A 12,779-nucleotide genomic window follows, 5' to 3' on the forward strand; every position below is an offset into this window, starting at 1 on the left:
ACGGCCCAGGACATGACATTAATGCTGAGTAGACTGTACTTTTTGATGGTCTATCTTATTGTAATTATGTGTTTGAGTTCAAACAATCATCAGGTTTTGTACCTGCTAAAAATCTAGTTGATGCCAGTTTTAACAGATTGGATTAATGAGCAGCAGCATGGTGTGTGGTGGTTAGCAGTGCTGCCTCACAGGTAGACTGACACCTAAAAGGTCTGGGTTCGATTCCACCTTGGCCTAGGCCTCTTGCTGTGCAGAGTTTGAAATAGTAGATATTTGGTGTTTTTGTGTTCACCCTCTGGTTCTCTACTTGTGCAGTTTTTCATTGTTCCATGGACAAATGTTATTTGTAAATGTTAATGTACCAGCGTTCAGCAGGGCTGAGTTTTATCATGTTTATGTATAAATGTAAACAGACACAGTTCAACATCATAAAAAATACCTCAGCTGCAGGCAGCACGGTGGCGTGGTGGTTAGCACTGCTGCCTCACAGCTAGAATAACTATCTAATAATCTGGGTTTGAGTCCACCTTGGCTTGGGCCTCCTGCTGTGCAGAGTTTGCATGTTCTCCCCGTGTCTGTGTGGATCTGAAGACATGGGGTTAGGTTAACTGGTCACTCTAAATTGCCCACAGGTGTGAGTTGGCTGTCTCTCTCTGTATAAGCCCTGCAACAGGCTAGCAACCTGTATGGGGTGTACCCTGCGTCTCACTCTGTCAGCTGGGATGACATAAGGGCCCCCCCCAAAAAGGATAGGGGATGAAATTGTATGGAAAAATAGATGTCATGATTGATTAAAGGACATATTTTAATTTGTCCAAAGTATAAAAGAACAGTTTGGTCAGTTAGAGCATACAGTTTAGAATGATTGCTTAAACTAAGTAACTTCAGTTACTGAAACTCTGTTATTAGTACATTCAACTTAAATCTTTCATTCCAAAAGGGCGTCAAGTACATTGAACACAGTCCACTGCACTTATTCAACTGATGCTCATTACTTAAAAAATTTAAGGCAACGAGTTACCTTGGTTTTTTTTTATTTAAGTAGATTCAATTTATCCGGGCTTACAGTGTACTTCTACTTTCTATTTTACCTCTTATTTTTATTTATATATACTTTTTTTATTTTACTGTGCCCTAGTTTATCCTCTGCACAATACCTTTGCTACACTGACTTTCCCCACTGTGGGACTAACATTTCTTCTTCTTCAATAAAAACAGACGTTCTCTGAGAGACATGTAATAGAAAATGGATTAGAACTTGAAGTCATGGCCTTGAGTTCCAGCTGAACCACAAAGCTCTGGGGCTCACTGGAAGGTGGGTCATTAGTACCCCATGGGTGACTTGGGACCATCAGCAAAACCTATAATGTCAGAATGTCATTGAGCAGAAGCTTTGAAAACTGCAGGAGAATTTGATGTGAAGGTGAGATCAGATTTCTGTGAAGAGTCCGTCTGACATAAAGGAGAGCAGGTGTTGGCAGGCAGCCAGGAAACTTGAACAGTTGTTGACAAAAGCAGCACAAGTCAAACACCTGCAGGGGTTCAACATTAAACTGAAGAAAAGTGGAAGAAGTTTTAATAACAGTCGCCTGCTGCGACTTGCCCACGCTACGATACATTTGACAAAATAGGGAAATCCTCATCAGAAATTTCAAGTCTCTGCATGTTGGTTTTCACAGGATCCAGTGAGCTGAAGCCAGCTGCTGACAGGAAGAAAGGAAATCAGTGTGAAAACAGACTTTGTAATCTGGAAAATGGATCTCAAACATCTGCAAATTGGAACCAAACATTCAAAACTACCTAAAATGTGCTCAGCTTGTTGAGACACCTTTAACAGTCAGATCCATGTTTTTGTAGTCTGGCAATATTTTATTGGTAATTCAGTGAGCAATCATCATTCTCTGCAGGGGCATTTTACTGCACTGGCACAGAAACACCCATCAGACATACTTCTTTAATCAGGGTTCGGTATTTTCTCCCTACTTCAAATATGATGCGATGCCTGCAGGCAGAGATGGCAGCCAGGAAAACGTGCAGCTCTGTATTTTCAGTGTGTTTCTGTTCGGGTTGTTTGCATGCAGGCATGTAGGTTTTATTGGATTTGCTTCCAGTGCTGAGGCACGCTCCAGCAGGGTGAGCTCTCAGTTTTCTGCCTTCAGGTTCATGATGAGCGCCCTGACACTCTCTGAGTCTCAACATGCCGTGCAACCGCAGGCACTTCAGAGAGCTTAACAACCTCAGAGGCTGTCTGACGGAGTCAGGGCTCCGTGGCACGCTTCAACCAACCGCTGCCTTATGGGTCTGAGCAGGCAGCCATCACCACATTAGAACAGTGAGCGAGAGTTTGGCTGCAGGAAAATGGTTTCAAACCTGCAGCACAGGCAGCTGCAAAGGGCCAACATTTAAAAAAGGTCACACAATAAAGCACACAAAGGAACACCAAAGGAGAGCACAACCATCACTGTGTGAGGCCAACAATACAGAGACATCATGGTGAACACACAAATTCCCCGACTGAGATGAGAAAGCAGAGATTGTGCCTTCTTAGATGGAGGGAGCTGAAGCTGAAATGCAGGACTTTATGCTCCAGGCTGGGTCACTACTCTCAGACTTACCTGACTTCATTTTATTACCATTTTTAGCTTCGTTTCCACTTCCTGTTGCTGAAGTTAAAGCAGGTACAGACTCATGGGCATTCAAGTACATCAGACACTAATGTGACAGAGAGGCAGGGAAGGAAAGCTTGTTACAAAAAACACAAGAAAACAGCTCTGCAAAGGGTGCAGGTGAGGCCAACATAAGATCCAAAAGAAAAGAAATATAAAAATGGTGAGTGAGAAACTCAAGGTCAGAGCTGAGACTGACCTGCCAAAGACCGAGAATACGCAGAGAGGGATAATAAGGTACGGGTACCCTCAATCAACACAGTAACAGGGGCGCAATAAGGAACCGAGGAAGCAGAAACTAATGACCTGAATGTTCTGACAGGTCACATGATTTGTTTGTGAAGGAAGACACCTGAAACACTTTAATTAAGAAATAATACCTTTAATCTATTAGAGAATCAGAAGCTATCACATGCACATGTAGGCAAATCTTGTTGAGGGAGACACAGGTTTTCTCAGCAGCTGCCTGTGCCCCCCCCCCCCCTCCCCCAGCAGAGCACCGCTCTAAGCTAAACGTAACAATTTTATACTACAAGAACTTTCAGTTCAAAATCAGATGGAGAGAGCCGAGGTTTAGACTTGGCCTTCTCAGATTGGTTCGTCGAGTGGTTGGTTCCAGGATCATGGCACAAGCTTCTCCAATCAGTAATAAAAACTCCATAAAAGACACACACCTTCCTCCCTCACATGTTCCTAATCATGATTCAGCAGTTTTATTCTCCGTAGCAACAGAGTACAATGACCTACACACGCCCTTCCCTCCTCAGGCAGATGTTCATTTTTTTGGCAAAACCTTTGAGGATAAGATGAACATATTCTTCTCTGAGACCGAGAAGGTCATAAATAAGATAAACATGTCACCCAAAGGCCGTGAAGTTGGTCCAGCACTATCTATCTATCGCTCTGTCTAATGTATTATTTAATTGTTTATTATTTGGTTCAGCCACTGTTTATTAATTAATTTACTGGAGTTTATTTTTAAACATTTGTCATTTTATTCACTCAGTAAAAAATAATCCCCAACAGTTCAAACAGATGAAGCAGAGAGAGGGACAGGGAACAGGTGAAGGAGGTGTAGATGGTTAATAAGGCACAGGTGAACTCAACACAGTAACGAAGGCCTGAAATTAAATAAAGCAGTGTTGGTAAACTGATAACAAATATTAGCAAAGAGTAACCTTTAGAAGGACCAACAGTCAGATAAGTCCTGGATGTCCTCTCCTGTATCCTCCCGTCTGCATCTCATGAAGGACTGAAAGAATAAACAGGCCTCATAGCTCAGCCCGTGAAACCTACTGAAAAATCATGGTTTGATTGGTGGTTATGCTGCAGGCGTATTGTGTCAATGACCAACCTGCTTGATCACAGCAGAATCCACTGAGGTGGTGAACAGTCTGGAAGTATGGACCTGCTGCTGGCTGGTTTTCCATGAGGTCTGCTGGCTTTTCCTTCAGTGTGACAGTGGAGTCGTCGCTCATATTTGCCTCCTCTGTCACAGTCCCGGGTCAGTGTACACTTATTTCAATGATTCATTGGAGTCCTGGTTTCTGGGAGCAGGTCTGTTGGTCTGAATTCTGAAACTGGTTTTTGTGGAATTCAGCTCCTGATTTGAGTCCCAGCATGTGTACAGATGTTCACATCTGTCCAGTGGCTGTTGAGGAAGCTTCTGGCTCTCAGCCACCCCCCCCAGCTGCAAATGGCTTCAATTAAGAGCCCATTAGTCGGTGTCCCCTGAATCTCATCCCTGTTCATGCAGCGCCAAGTTTCAGAGCAGTTGGTCCGAGCCAGCAAACGGAGCTGATGTGGCTGCCGCGTCTCGAGCTAATGACAGGAATAAATGAGTATGGAAGGTAAATGAGCTCCAGACTGAATCATTAAGAATCATTAATGAACTCTGGGTCTGTTGGTCAGGTTTTAAATGTTACTGTGGGCTTTTGCTTCTAGTTTCCACTCCAAAGATCTTTAGCTATTTAAGTTTTACTCCTCTTAATTTATGGGTTCACATTTTGCTTTCCTGCTGAGATAAACAGCTCAGTCCTCCTTTCAGCTTCTTCCTACTTTCCTCTTTAGTTTCCTCTCCTAGTTTCCTCTTTTTGGCCGTGTTTCCTTTTCCGGTGACCAAAGTAAAACCATCATTATAACACCATTCACCTCGAAGACTCGGTAAGTTCACTGTATTTTGAGTGTCCTACACAGACGAGTTTTTACGGTGTTTTAGACACCTGAACGTTCACCTGGCAGATCTTCTGTCTTTGAGTTCCTGCTCACATTTCTTCTGTGTTTCCAACTTTCATTGCTTTTCTCACAATTCTGAACTCATACAGGAGACTGAAGTACTTTTTCACTTTAATTATTCTTTACTTACTTCAGTGAGATGTGAGTGCAGTACTTTATACTCACTGTCATTTCTGCCTTCACTTTCGGAGAAAGCTGATACTCTTCTGGTCTCGTTTCCAGTGAAAGGAGGTCTTTGTTGTTGCGCTCTCACCATTACATTCCATAACAGTAAAGCCGAGTACACGAGGAACATTAATGGGCTTTAATGACATTCTTGTGTTTATTCAGCCCAGAGGCCGCGGCCGGCCGAGCCCTTCTTGTAGAAGGTTCTGCCTCAACTTGCAGAGGTTGTTTTTGAAGAATCAGGAGCCTGAAGCATTTTAAGTGGAAACTGTTAGAACAAATGAAAAATGTTCTGCAGGAGTGAATTGATCCAAGCAAGCATTAAATACTGGTAGTGTTAATACTATTTACAGTATGAAGACAAAAACCTCACAAAGAATTAAACCAGTGCAGCTTTTGTCCTTCCATAGACAGGGAGGTGTAACAGCCTGGAGCAGTGTGCCTGTGCACTGTCCAGCTACTTAAATGCACATCTTTGAGTGATCCAACAGTCCCTGGATATAAGGGGAATTCCCTCTATATGCACAAGAACGTCAAAACAACATGAAAATCAGAAACCTTTAGATCTGCAGTTCTGCAGCACACCCTGACCTCTGAGCCGTAATATAACAGGAAGAGGAAGTTTCCCATGCGAATAATTTTTTTCTTTTAAAGCTCCTAAAAGGGCGACAGCGAGTGATTTATCACTGCTGACAGGAGGTCAGAGGTCAGGTGCAGTAACATACAGTATCCCCACAAGCCTGTGGTGTAAATCAACACCTCCCGAGTGTTCCTGTTGTGCTGAGCACGCTGAACACTGCAAGAACAATAGTGTGATTTTTACAGCCTGCGGGGTGAGCGAGGTGTGGGCTGAATGGCTCATATTCATCGCTGATGTGCACGACGCGTACGCGTGCACACTCCGTGGGCGGAGCTGCTGACCCAGGGGTCAGTTCACTGGAAGTGTAGGCTGATGAGTCAGCAGCCACAGGCCACACAGCGCCACTGATTCCCCACGAACGACCGCACACCGCACACACTGCAGGTACACACCCCAATCCATTAAACACACTATTAAAGTTTGAGTGTTTGGCAGCGGTTAGCCTCCACAATGAGCCAACGAGCAGGTGAGTGTTTTTATAGGTGTCGACTTAATGGAGCACTAAACACTGCTGGTTAGTGGGCGACCACACTCATCTGTCACTGCTCTGGTTAATGATGAAGAGGAGGAGAAATGTGTAGCTGAGGTCTTTGTTCAGAAAGGAGACGAGTCGCTTCAGGTGGAATCAGATTTCTGCACGACCACCAAAATCTTTCAGACAGTCTCACAGGCTCAGCGCCGTCCTCGCGAAGCCTGAGCACAACTTCTTTGAACAATGGCTGGAAAAGAGTTCATATTTAAATCTTTACTTAAGTAAAAGGATTTAAATGCTACAGAATAAATACTGTTACAGTCCTTTAAGTACAAAAGTAGGCTTGTTTGGTGAGTTCTGACATTAAAATTTTAGTTTCCAGATTCAGGAGGGGGGAAGGTGAAAGAGTATTTTGGGAATCTTTGCAGTTCTTTGCACATAGCTGAGCTGTGCATCGCAAACATGGGAGGAACAACTGCATATATTGTGGAATCTGGATCTTGTTTTCACTTCAGGAATCACATTTCTCTTCACACTCGGAGGGGAATCTGATCCTCTAAACGGGGCAGTGGGAAGGTTTATGGGCTGAGCTGGAACCAGGCAGCTGGACAGTGTGATGTGATGTGCGGTGGAGGAAATCCAGGGAATTAGAGTGGATATATGTGAAGGCTGCTCTGAAATGTCCGAGCCTGTGGGGGGAATTCTTCTGCTCAGGGATCCTCATCCTCCGCTTGAAAGAAGGGGCTCGGTGTCACATCGAATTCTTTTCGAATGAGATTTCAGAGCTTTGGTTGCATGAATGAGAAGCTGTCAGCAGAGCGAAGGTGGGAAGGAAAGTCTCAATCACATCTGCAGCACGTTGAGTTTAAGTGCTCCTATTATTACTACAAATGAGAGGTTTGGGCCTGTTGCCAAGGCAGTTACCCTCACTTTATATGCCCAAGACCTTTTCTTGTTTTCCTTCTGAGATGCTCACACAGTCTCACAGCAGTTTGTCGTGTAGTTATGAAATTTAATCCATTCATTCACGCTCATGGACTTTACTGATAGAAGTTTGAAAGAGTTGTCACCCCCACAGTTTTTCATTTCCACAAGTGAGGTACTGTGTGGACGTCACACGGCCTCCTTCTTATTATAAGTATTGATCTCTGTCTCTGCACTTCTGAGCCAACAAAACTAAAAAAAAAACCTATTTGAATCACTCTAAAAAGCTCAACAGTGACTTTGCTGGAATTTGTCCCTTTCATATATATATATATAAAAAATCAAAAATAGTCTAAACTGAGCCTGATGTGACAGATGAGGTAACGTCTACACACCTATGAACTCACCAATTTGAGTGGGTAAATGTCAGTTTACTGTGACAGCAGGCACGGCTCATTCTCGACAGGAATTTAATGCAGAGACATCGGATTTGGCTTTTAGTACCCTATGATCATGTGTACTGAGCGCATGAGAGAAATGCCACCATCTGCTGGGGTTGCACCCCTTGCCAGGGGTGGGTGGTCTCACAGAAACAACAGTTCACTGACACTTAATAAAATATCAATAATTAAAATGCAGACAACATGCATCTAACCAGGCAGTCACACTCATCACTGTGGGCCACTTCATCATTTCATGTTAGACCTGCTTTTTCAACATGACGTGTTTTGTAGTTCTACCTCAGATTTATTGGGGCTGAATTAGGCACTGACAGTCTGAAGGCAGAAAAAATAAAAGTGTACCACTCTCTGAAAGTGAAGAACTCCTGGTCGCGCTCTAAAGCCGCGTTTCCATACGGGACGACTCGGCACAGGTCGACTCGGTCAACACGATTTGGCACAGTCGTGTTGTGTTTCCATTGCAATTGAGGACCACCACAGTGTGGGTGGAGTCGATATAGCAGCGCGGGCAGCAGTCTCATGACGTGACTCGTGTACAGCTCAAAACACAACACAACAATAGATGAGAAAGAGGCAAGCTAACAGCTAATGCCAGTTTAATATAATCATCATGCATAAGTCCCCGTACAATGTTTTAGAAGAAGAAGAAGAAGAAACAGCCTTTATTGTCCCACAGAGGGGAAATTTGGGTGTAACAGCAGCCGCAGTTATTATAAATATAAGTAAAGATATAATAATTTACACTATTAAGAAAAGAATATATATAAAATCAACAAACAAGATTAACCTTAATACTACTAATAATAACACTATATACAATGTACATGATGTGCCTGTGTGTTGAACGAAGGTTATCATTGTTAACTATAACCCTATACCCCCGAACATAATCAGCTCAGTGTACTTCAAAATTGCGCCGTTCGCGGACTTACAGCAACAATTACTGTAATAACACCACAGTAATGCCCTATATTGGTTGTGAAGTGCAGTTTCTCAGCTTTCAGAAACTGCTTGAATTTTTCCGATAGGACAAACGGTCGCGTTATTACGGTAAATCAAAGGCTCTGTGTTAACCAGCTGTTCGGCTGGTAGGGGCAGGTAATGGTGCTTCAACGGAGATCGCCCGGCAGTATAGGGTTATAATATGTATGCTGTGTGAGCGTTTCAGATGGCTCCCATGTTGCAAAACTAGTGCTGCAAACTGTCGGTCTGGGGATTCAAACGGTGCTTTGTGCTTTCAGTTTCTTGCTGTTGGGTTTTAAAAATGGTAGGCTTGATTCTGGTGAAGGAGTCGCTCTCATGCCTCCGATAGTGACGACACGCCCTGGCCAATCAGTGGCATGCTGTCCTCCGCGTCACATTTTTGTATCGCCTTGTATCGTTCAGAACCTCGGGTGAGTGGGTACTAAAAGATACCTGCAAACTTGTACCAGTTACTAATGGAAACGGCGTCAAACCACGGCGAGTCGAGGTGACCCATGCCGCGTTATCCCGTATGGAAACGCTACTTAAGGTACACTATCCCGGGGCCTCCTCCCGTAGAACCTCACTCAAGAGGTGCCCAGGTGGCATCCCAATCAGATACCCAAACCACCTCAACTGGCTGCTTTCGATGTGGAGGAGCAGCGGCTCTACTCCCGAATGGCCGTACTCCTCACCCTGTCTCTAAAAGAGAGGCCAGCCACCCTTCAAAGGAAACTCATTTCTGCCACTTGTATCTTATACTTCCCATCACTACCCAAAGCTCGTGACCATAGGTGAGGGTAGGAACATAGATCGACCAGTAAATCAACAGCTTCGCTTTCACACTCAGCTCTCTCTTCACCACGACAGACCGGTCCAGTGTCCGCATCACTGCAAAGCAGCCCCGATCCGTCTGTCGATCTCCCGATCTCCTGACCCCAAGATACTTGAAATCTTCCACCTGGGGCAGCAACTCCTCCCTGAGCCAGAGAGGGCACTTCCCCATTTTCTGGCTGAGGACCATGGCCTCAGATTTAGAGGTGCTGATTCTCATGCCAGCTACTTCACACTCGGCTGCGAACCATTCCACTGTGAGCTGGAGGCCACCACCTGATGAAGCCAACAGGACCAAAGAGCAGAGATGAGACTCTGAGGCCACCAAGGAAGAAGCCTTTCTGCCACCTGGCTATGCCTAGAAATTCTGTCCATAAAAATTATGAACAGAATTGGTGACAAAGGGCAGCCCTAACGGAGTCCAACACCCACAGGAAACAAGTTTGACTTATTCCTGGCAATACGGACCAAGCTCTCACTGCAGTTGTACAGGGACTAATGGACACCGCATACTCCCACAGCACCTCCAACAGGATACCCCAAGGGACACGGTCGAATGTCTTCTCCAAGTCCACAAAGCACATTTAGACTGGATGGGAAAACTCCCATTGACACTCGAACATCCTTGAGAGGATAAAGAGTCCAGCGTTCCACAACCAGGATGAAAACCACATTGTTCCTTCTGAATTCGAGGTTCAACTAACGAAGGACCCTCCTTTATAGCACCCTGGCATAGACCTTACCGGGGAGGCTGAGGAGTGTGATCCCCCGATAGTTGGAGCACACCCTGTGGTCTCCCTTCTTAAAGATGGGGACCACCACCCCAGTCTGCCAATCCAGAGACACCGTCCCAGATCTCCACGCAATGTTGCAGAGGCGTGTCAACCAAGACAGCCCTACAACATCCCAAGCTTTCAGAAACTCAGGGTGAATCTTGTCCACCCCAGGGGCCCTGCCACCAAGGAGTTGTTTAACCACTTCAGTGACCTCACCCCGAGACTCTGCTTCTACCACAGAAGGCATGTAAGTGGGATTAAGGAGGTCCTCAAAGTATTCCTTCCACCACCTGACTATAGCCTCAGGAGTGCCCCACTTACACTATAAACCGTGTGAGTAGAGCATTGCTCTCCCCTCCTGAGTCACCTGACGGTTTGCCAGATTTGCTTTGATGCCATCCAAAAGTTTTTTTCTGTGGCCTCTACGAACTCCTCCCACACCCAAGTTTTTGCTTCGGCTGCCACTCGAGCTGCGTTCTACTTGGCCTGCTGGTACCTGTCAGCTGCCTCCAGAGTCCCGCAGACTAACCAAGCCCGATAAGACTCCTTCTTCAGCTTGACTGTTCCCTTCACCTCCAGTGACCACCATCTGGTTCGGGGATTACCACCAGCTCTAAGCAGCAGCCTCAACAATGGAGGTGGGATGCTTTCAAAGTTCTGCTGGAGGTGGGATTTGAAGATCTCGATGGACTGGGGCCTCTGCCAGGCATTCCCAGCGCACCCTCAAACATTTAGGTCTGTCCAGCATCCTCCCCCACCAACTGATCCAACTCACCACCAGGTGGTGATCAGTTGACAGCTCAGCTCCTTTCTTCACTTGAGTGTCCAGATCATACAGCCACAGATCTGGTGATACGATTACAAAATCGATCATTGACCTGTGATCGAGGGCAGCACGGTGGCGCCTTGGCCCAGGCCTTTCCCTCTCTCCGTGTGGAGTCTGTATGTTCTCCCCGTGCTTGCGTGGGTTTTCTCCGGGTCCTCCAGTTTCCTCCCACATTCCAAAGACATGCACTTACTGGGGTTAGGTTAATTGGCTACACTAAATTGCCCATAGGTGTGAATGAGAGCATGAATGTGAGTGTGAAAGGTTGTTTGTCTCTCTGTGTTGGCCCTGCGACAGGCTGGCGACTTGTTCAGAGTGTACCCTGCCTCTCGCCCTATGACAGAAATGCCATTCGGGTTCGATCAGGCAGGCTGTTCTTCCCACTTGGCCTTTTACACTTGGCACACTGCCAGGTACTGTTCCCCTGGCAGCCACCAAACCCAGACTCCTCCATCAGATTGGCAGATGGAGAAGTGTGATTCATCCCTCCAGAGAACACGTCTCCACTGCTCTAGAGTCCAGTGGCGGCGTGCTTTACACCACTGCATCAACACTTTGCACTGAGCTTGGTGATGTAAGGCTTGGATGCAGCTGCCATGGAAACCCATTCATGAAGCTCTCTACACACTGTTCTTGAGCTGATCTGAAGGTTGATTTTATGTGGCCTACCACTTCATGGCTGAGTTGCTGTTGTTCCCAATCACTTCCATTTTGTTATAATCCCACTAACAGCTGATTGTGGAATGTTTACTAGTGACTGGACTTGTTGCACAGGTATCATCCTATCACGGTACCACGCTGGAACCCACTGAGCTCCTGAGAGCGACCCATTCTTTCACTAATGTTTGTGGAAGCAGTCTGCATGCCTAGGTGCTGGTTTATACACCTGTGGCAGTGAAAGTTACTGGAACACCTGTGTATCTTCCTATTATCTGGCTTCATGCTAACATCTGCAGTCTGGCTAAGTGGTCACATGAAGGTGGTAATCAACCCAGTATCTATCAGTGTAGCAACAAATGCATTCACATGAAAGAGGCGGCCTTTACAGCATCTGACCAATCTCAGTTTTTACAAAGGAAGATAAAACTGTAATATTAGAAAACATGAAGAGGATCAATACAGTGTATGAGAGGAAAAGTGATGTATGGCTGCATTTAAAGGGAGATGCCGATTGTGTAAGGTGACAGACTCAACGCCCTTTGTTACGGCACAGCTAAACTACGATTAAATATGTGTATAGATATAAGTGTGTGTGTTATATTTATTCTTCTATAATATACTTGGAAAACTGTCACAACTATTACAACACTGGGACCTGAGGGCAGAATCTCGTTCCACTGTATGCAAATGTGAATGACAAAGAATCCTTGTAAAATTAGCATTGCATTAATTTGCTGCTCAGATGTTTCCTTAAGGTGTGCACAGCCTCATCCTTTCAGCTACAACCCTGGTTGTGCTAAACTGTGTGAAAACACCAGCAAATATTAGAAGACAGGACAGCCTGGCAGCAAGTTGCAGGATTTGGTGTTTCAACAGTGAAATGGCTTCAGAGTCACAGCCAGCAAGAAAGAAAAAGGTTTAAAGTGGACTTCACTCTTATAGCCATGTCAGTGCTCGTGTGAACTGTGGAGTGAACGCAGCCCTGTAAGCCTTTACACTTGAAGCATGGACGACTTGCTCCAAGCGGTGCAGCATCTCTCTCTCTCTGTGTAATCTACAGCTACGCATCACTGAAATGCAGGTAAACACCAACACGCTTGTACACCTGTTCAGTAATGTGAGCATTAACTGACAGTCACTGCCTGGACATGGAGGCC

This window comes from Archocentrus centrarchus, chromosome 20 (assembly GCF_007364275.1).
Source record: "Archocentrus centrarchus isolate MPI-CPG fArcCen1 chromosome 20, fArcCen1, whole genome shotgun sequence".
Classification (NCBI taxonomy): domain Eukaryota; kingdom Metazoa; phylum Chordata; class Actinopteri; order Cichliformes; family Cichlidae; genus Archocentrus; species Archocentrus centrarchus.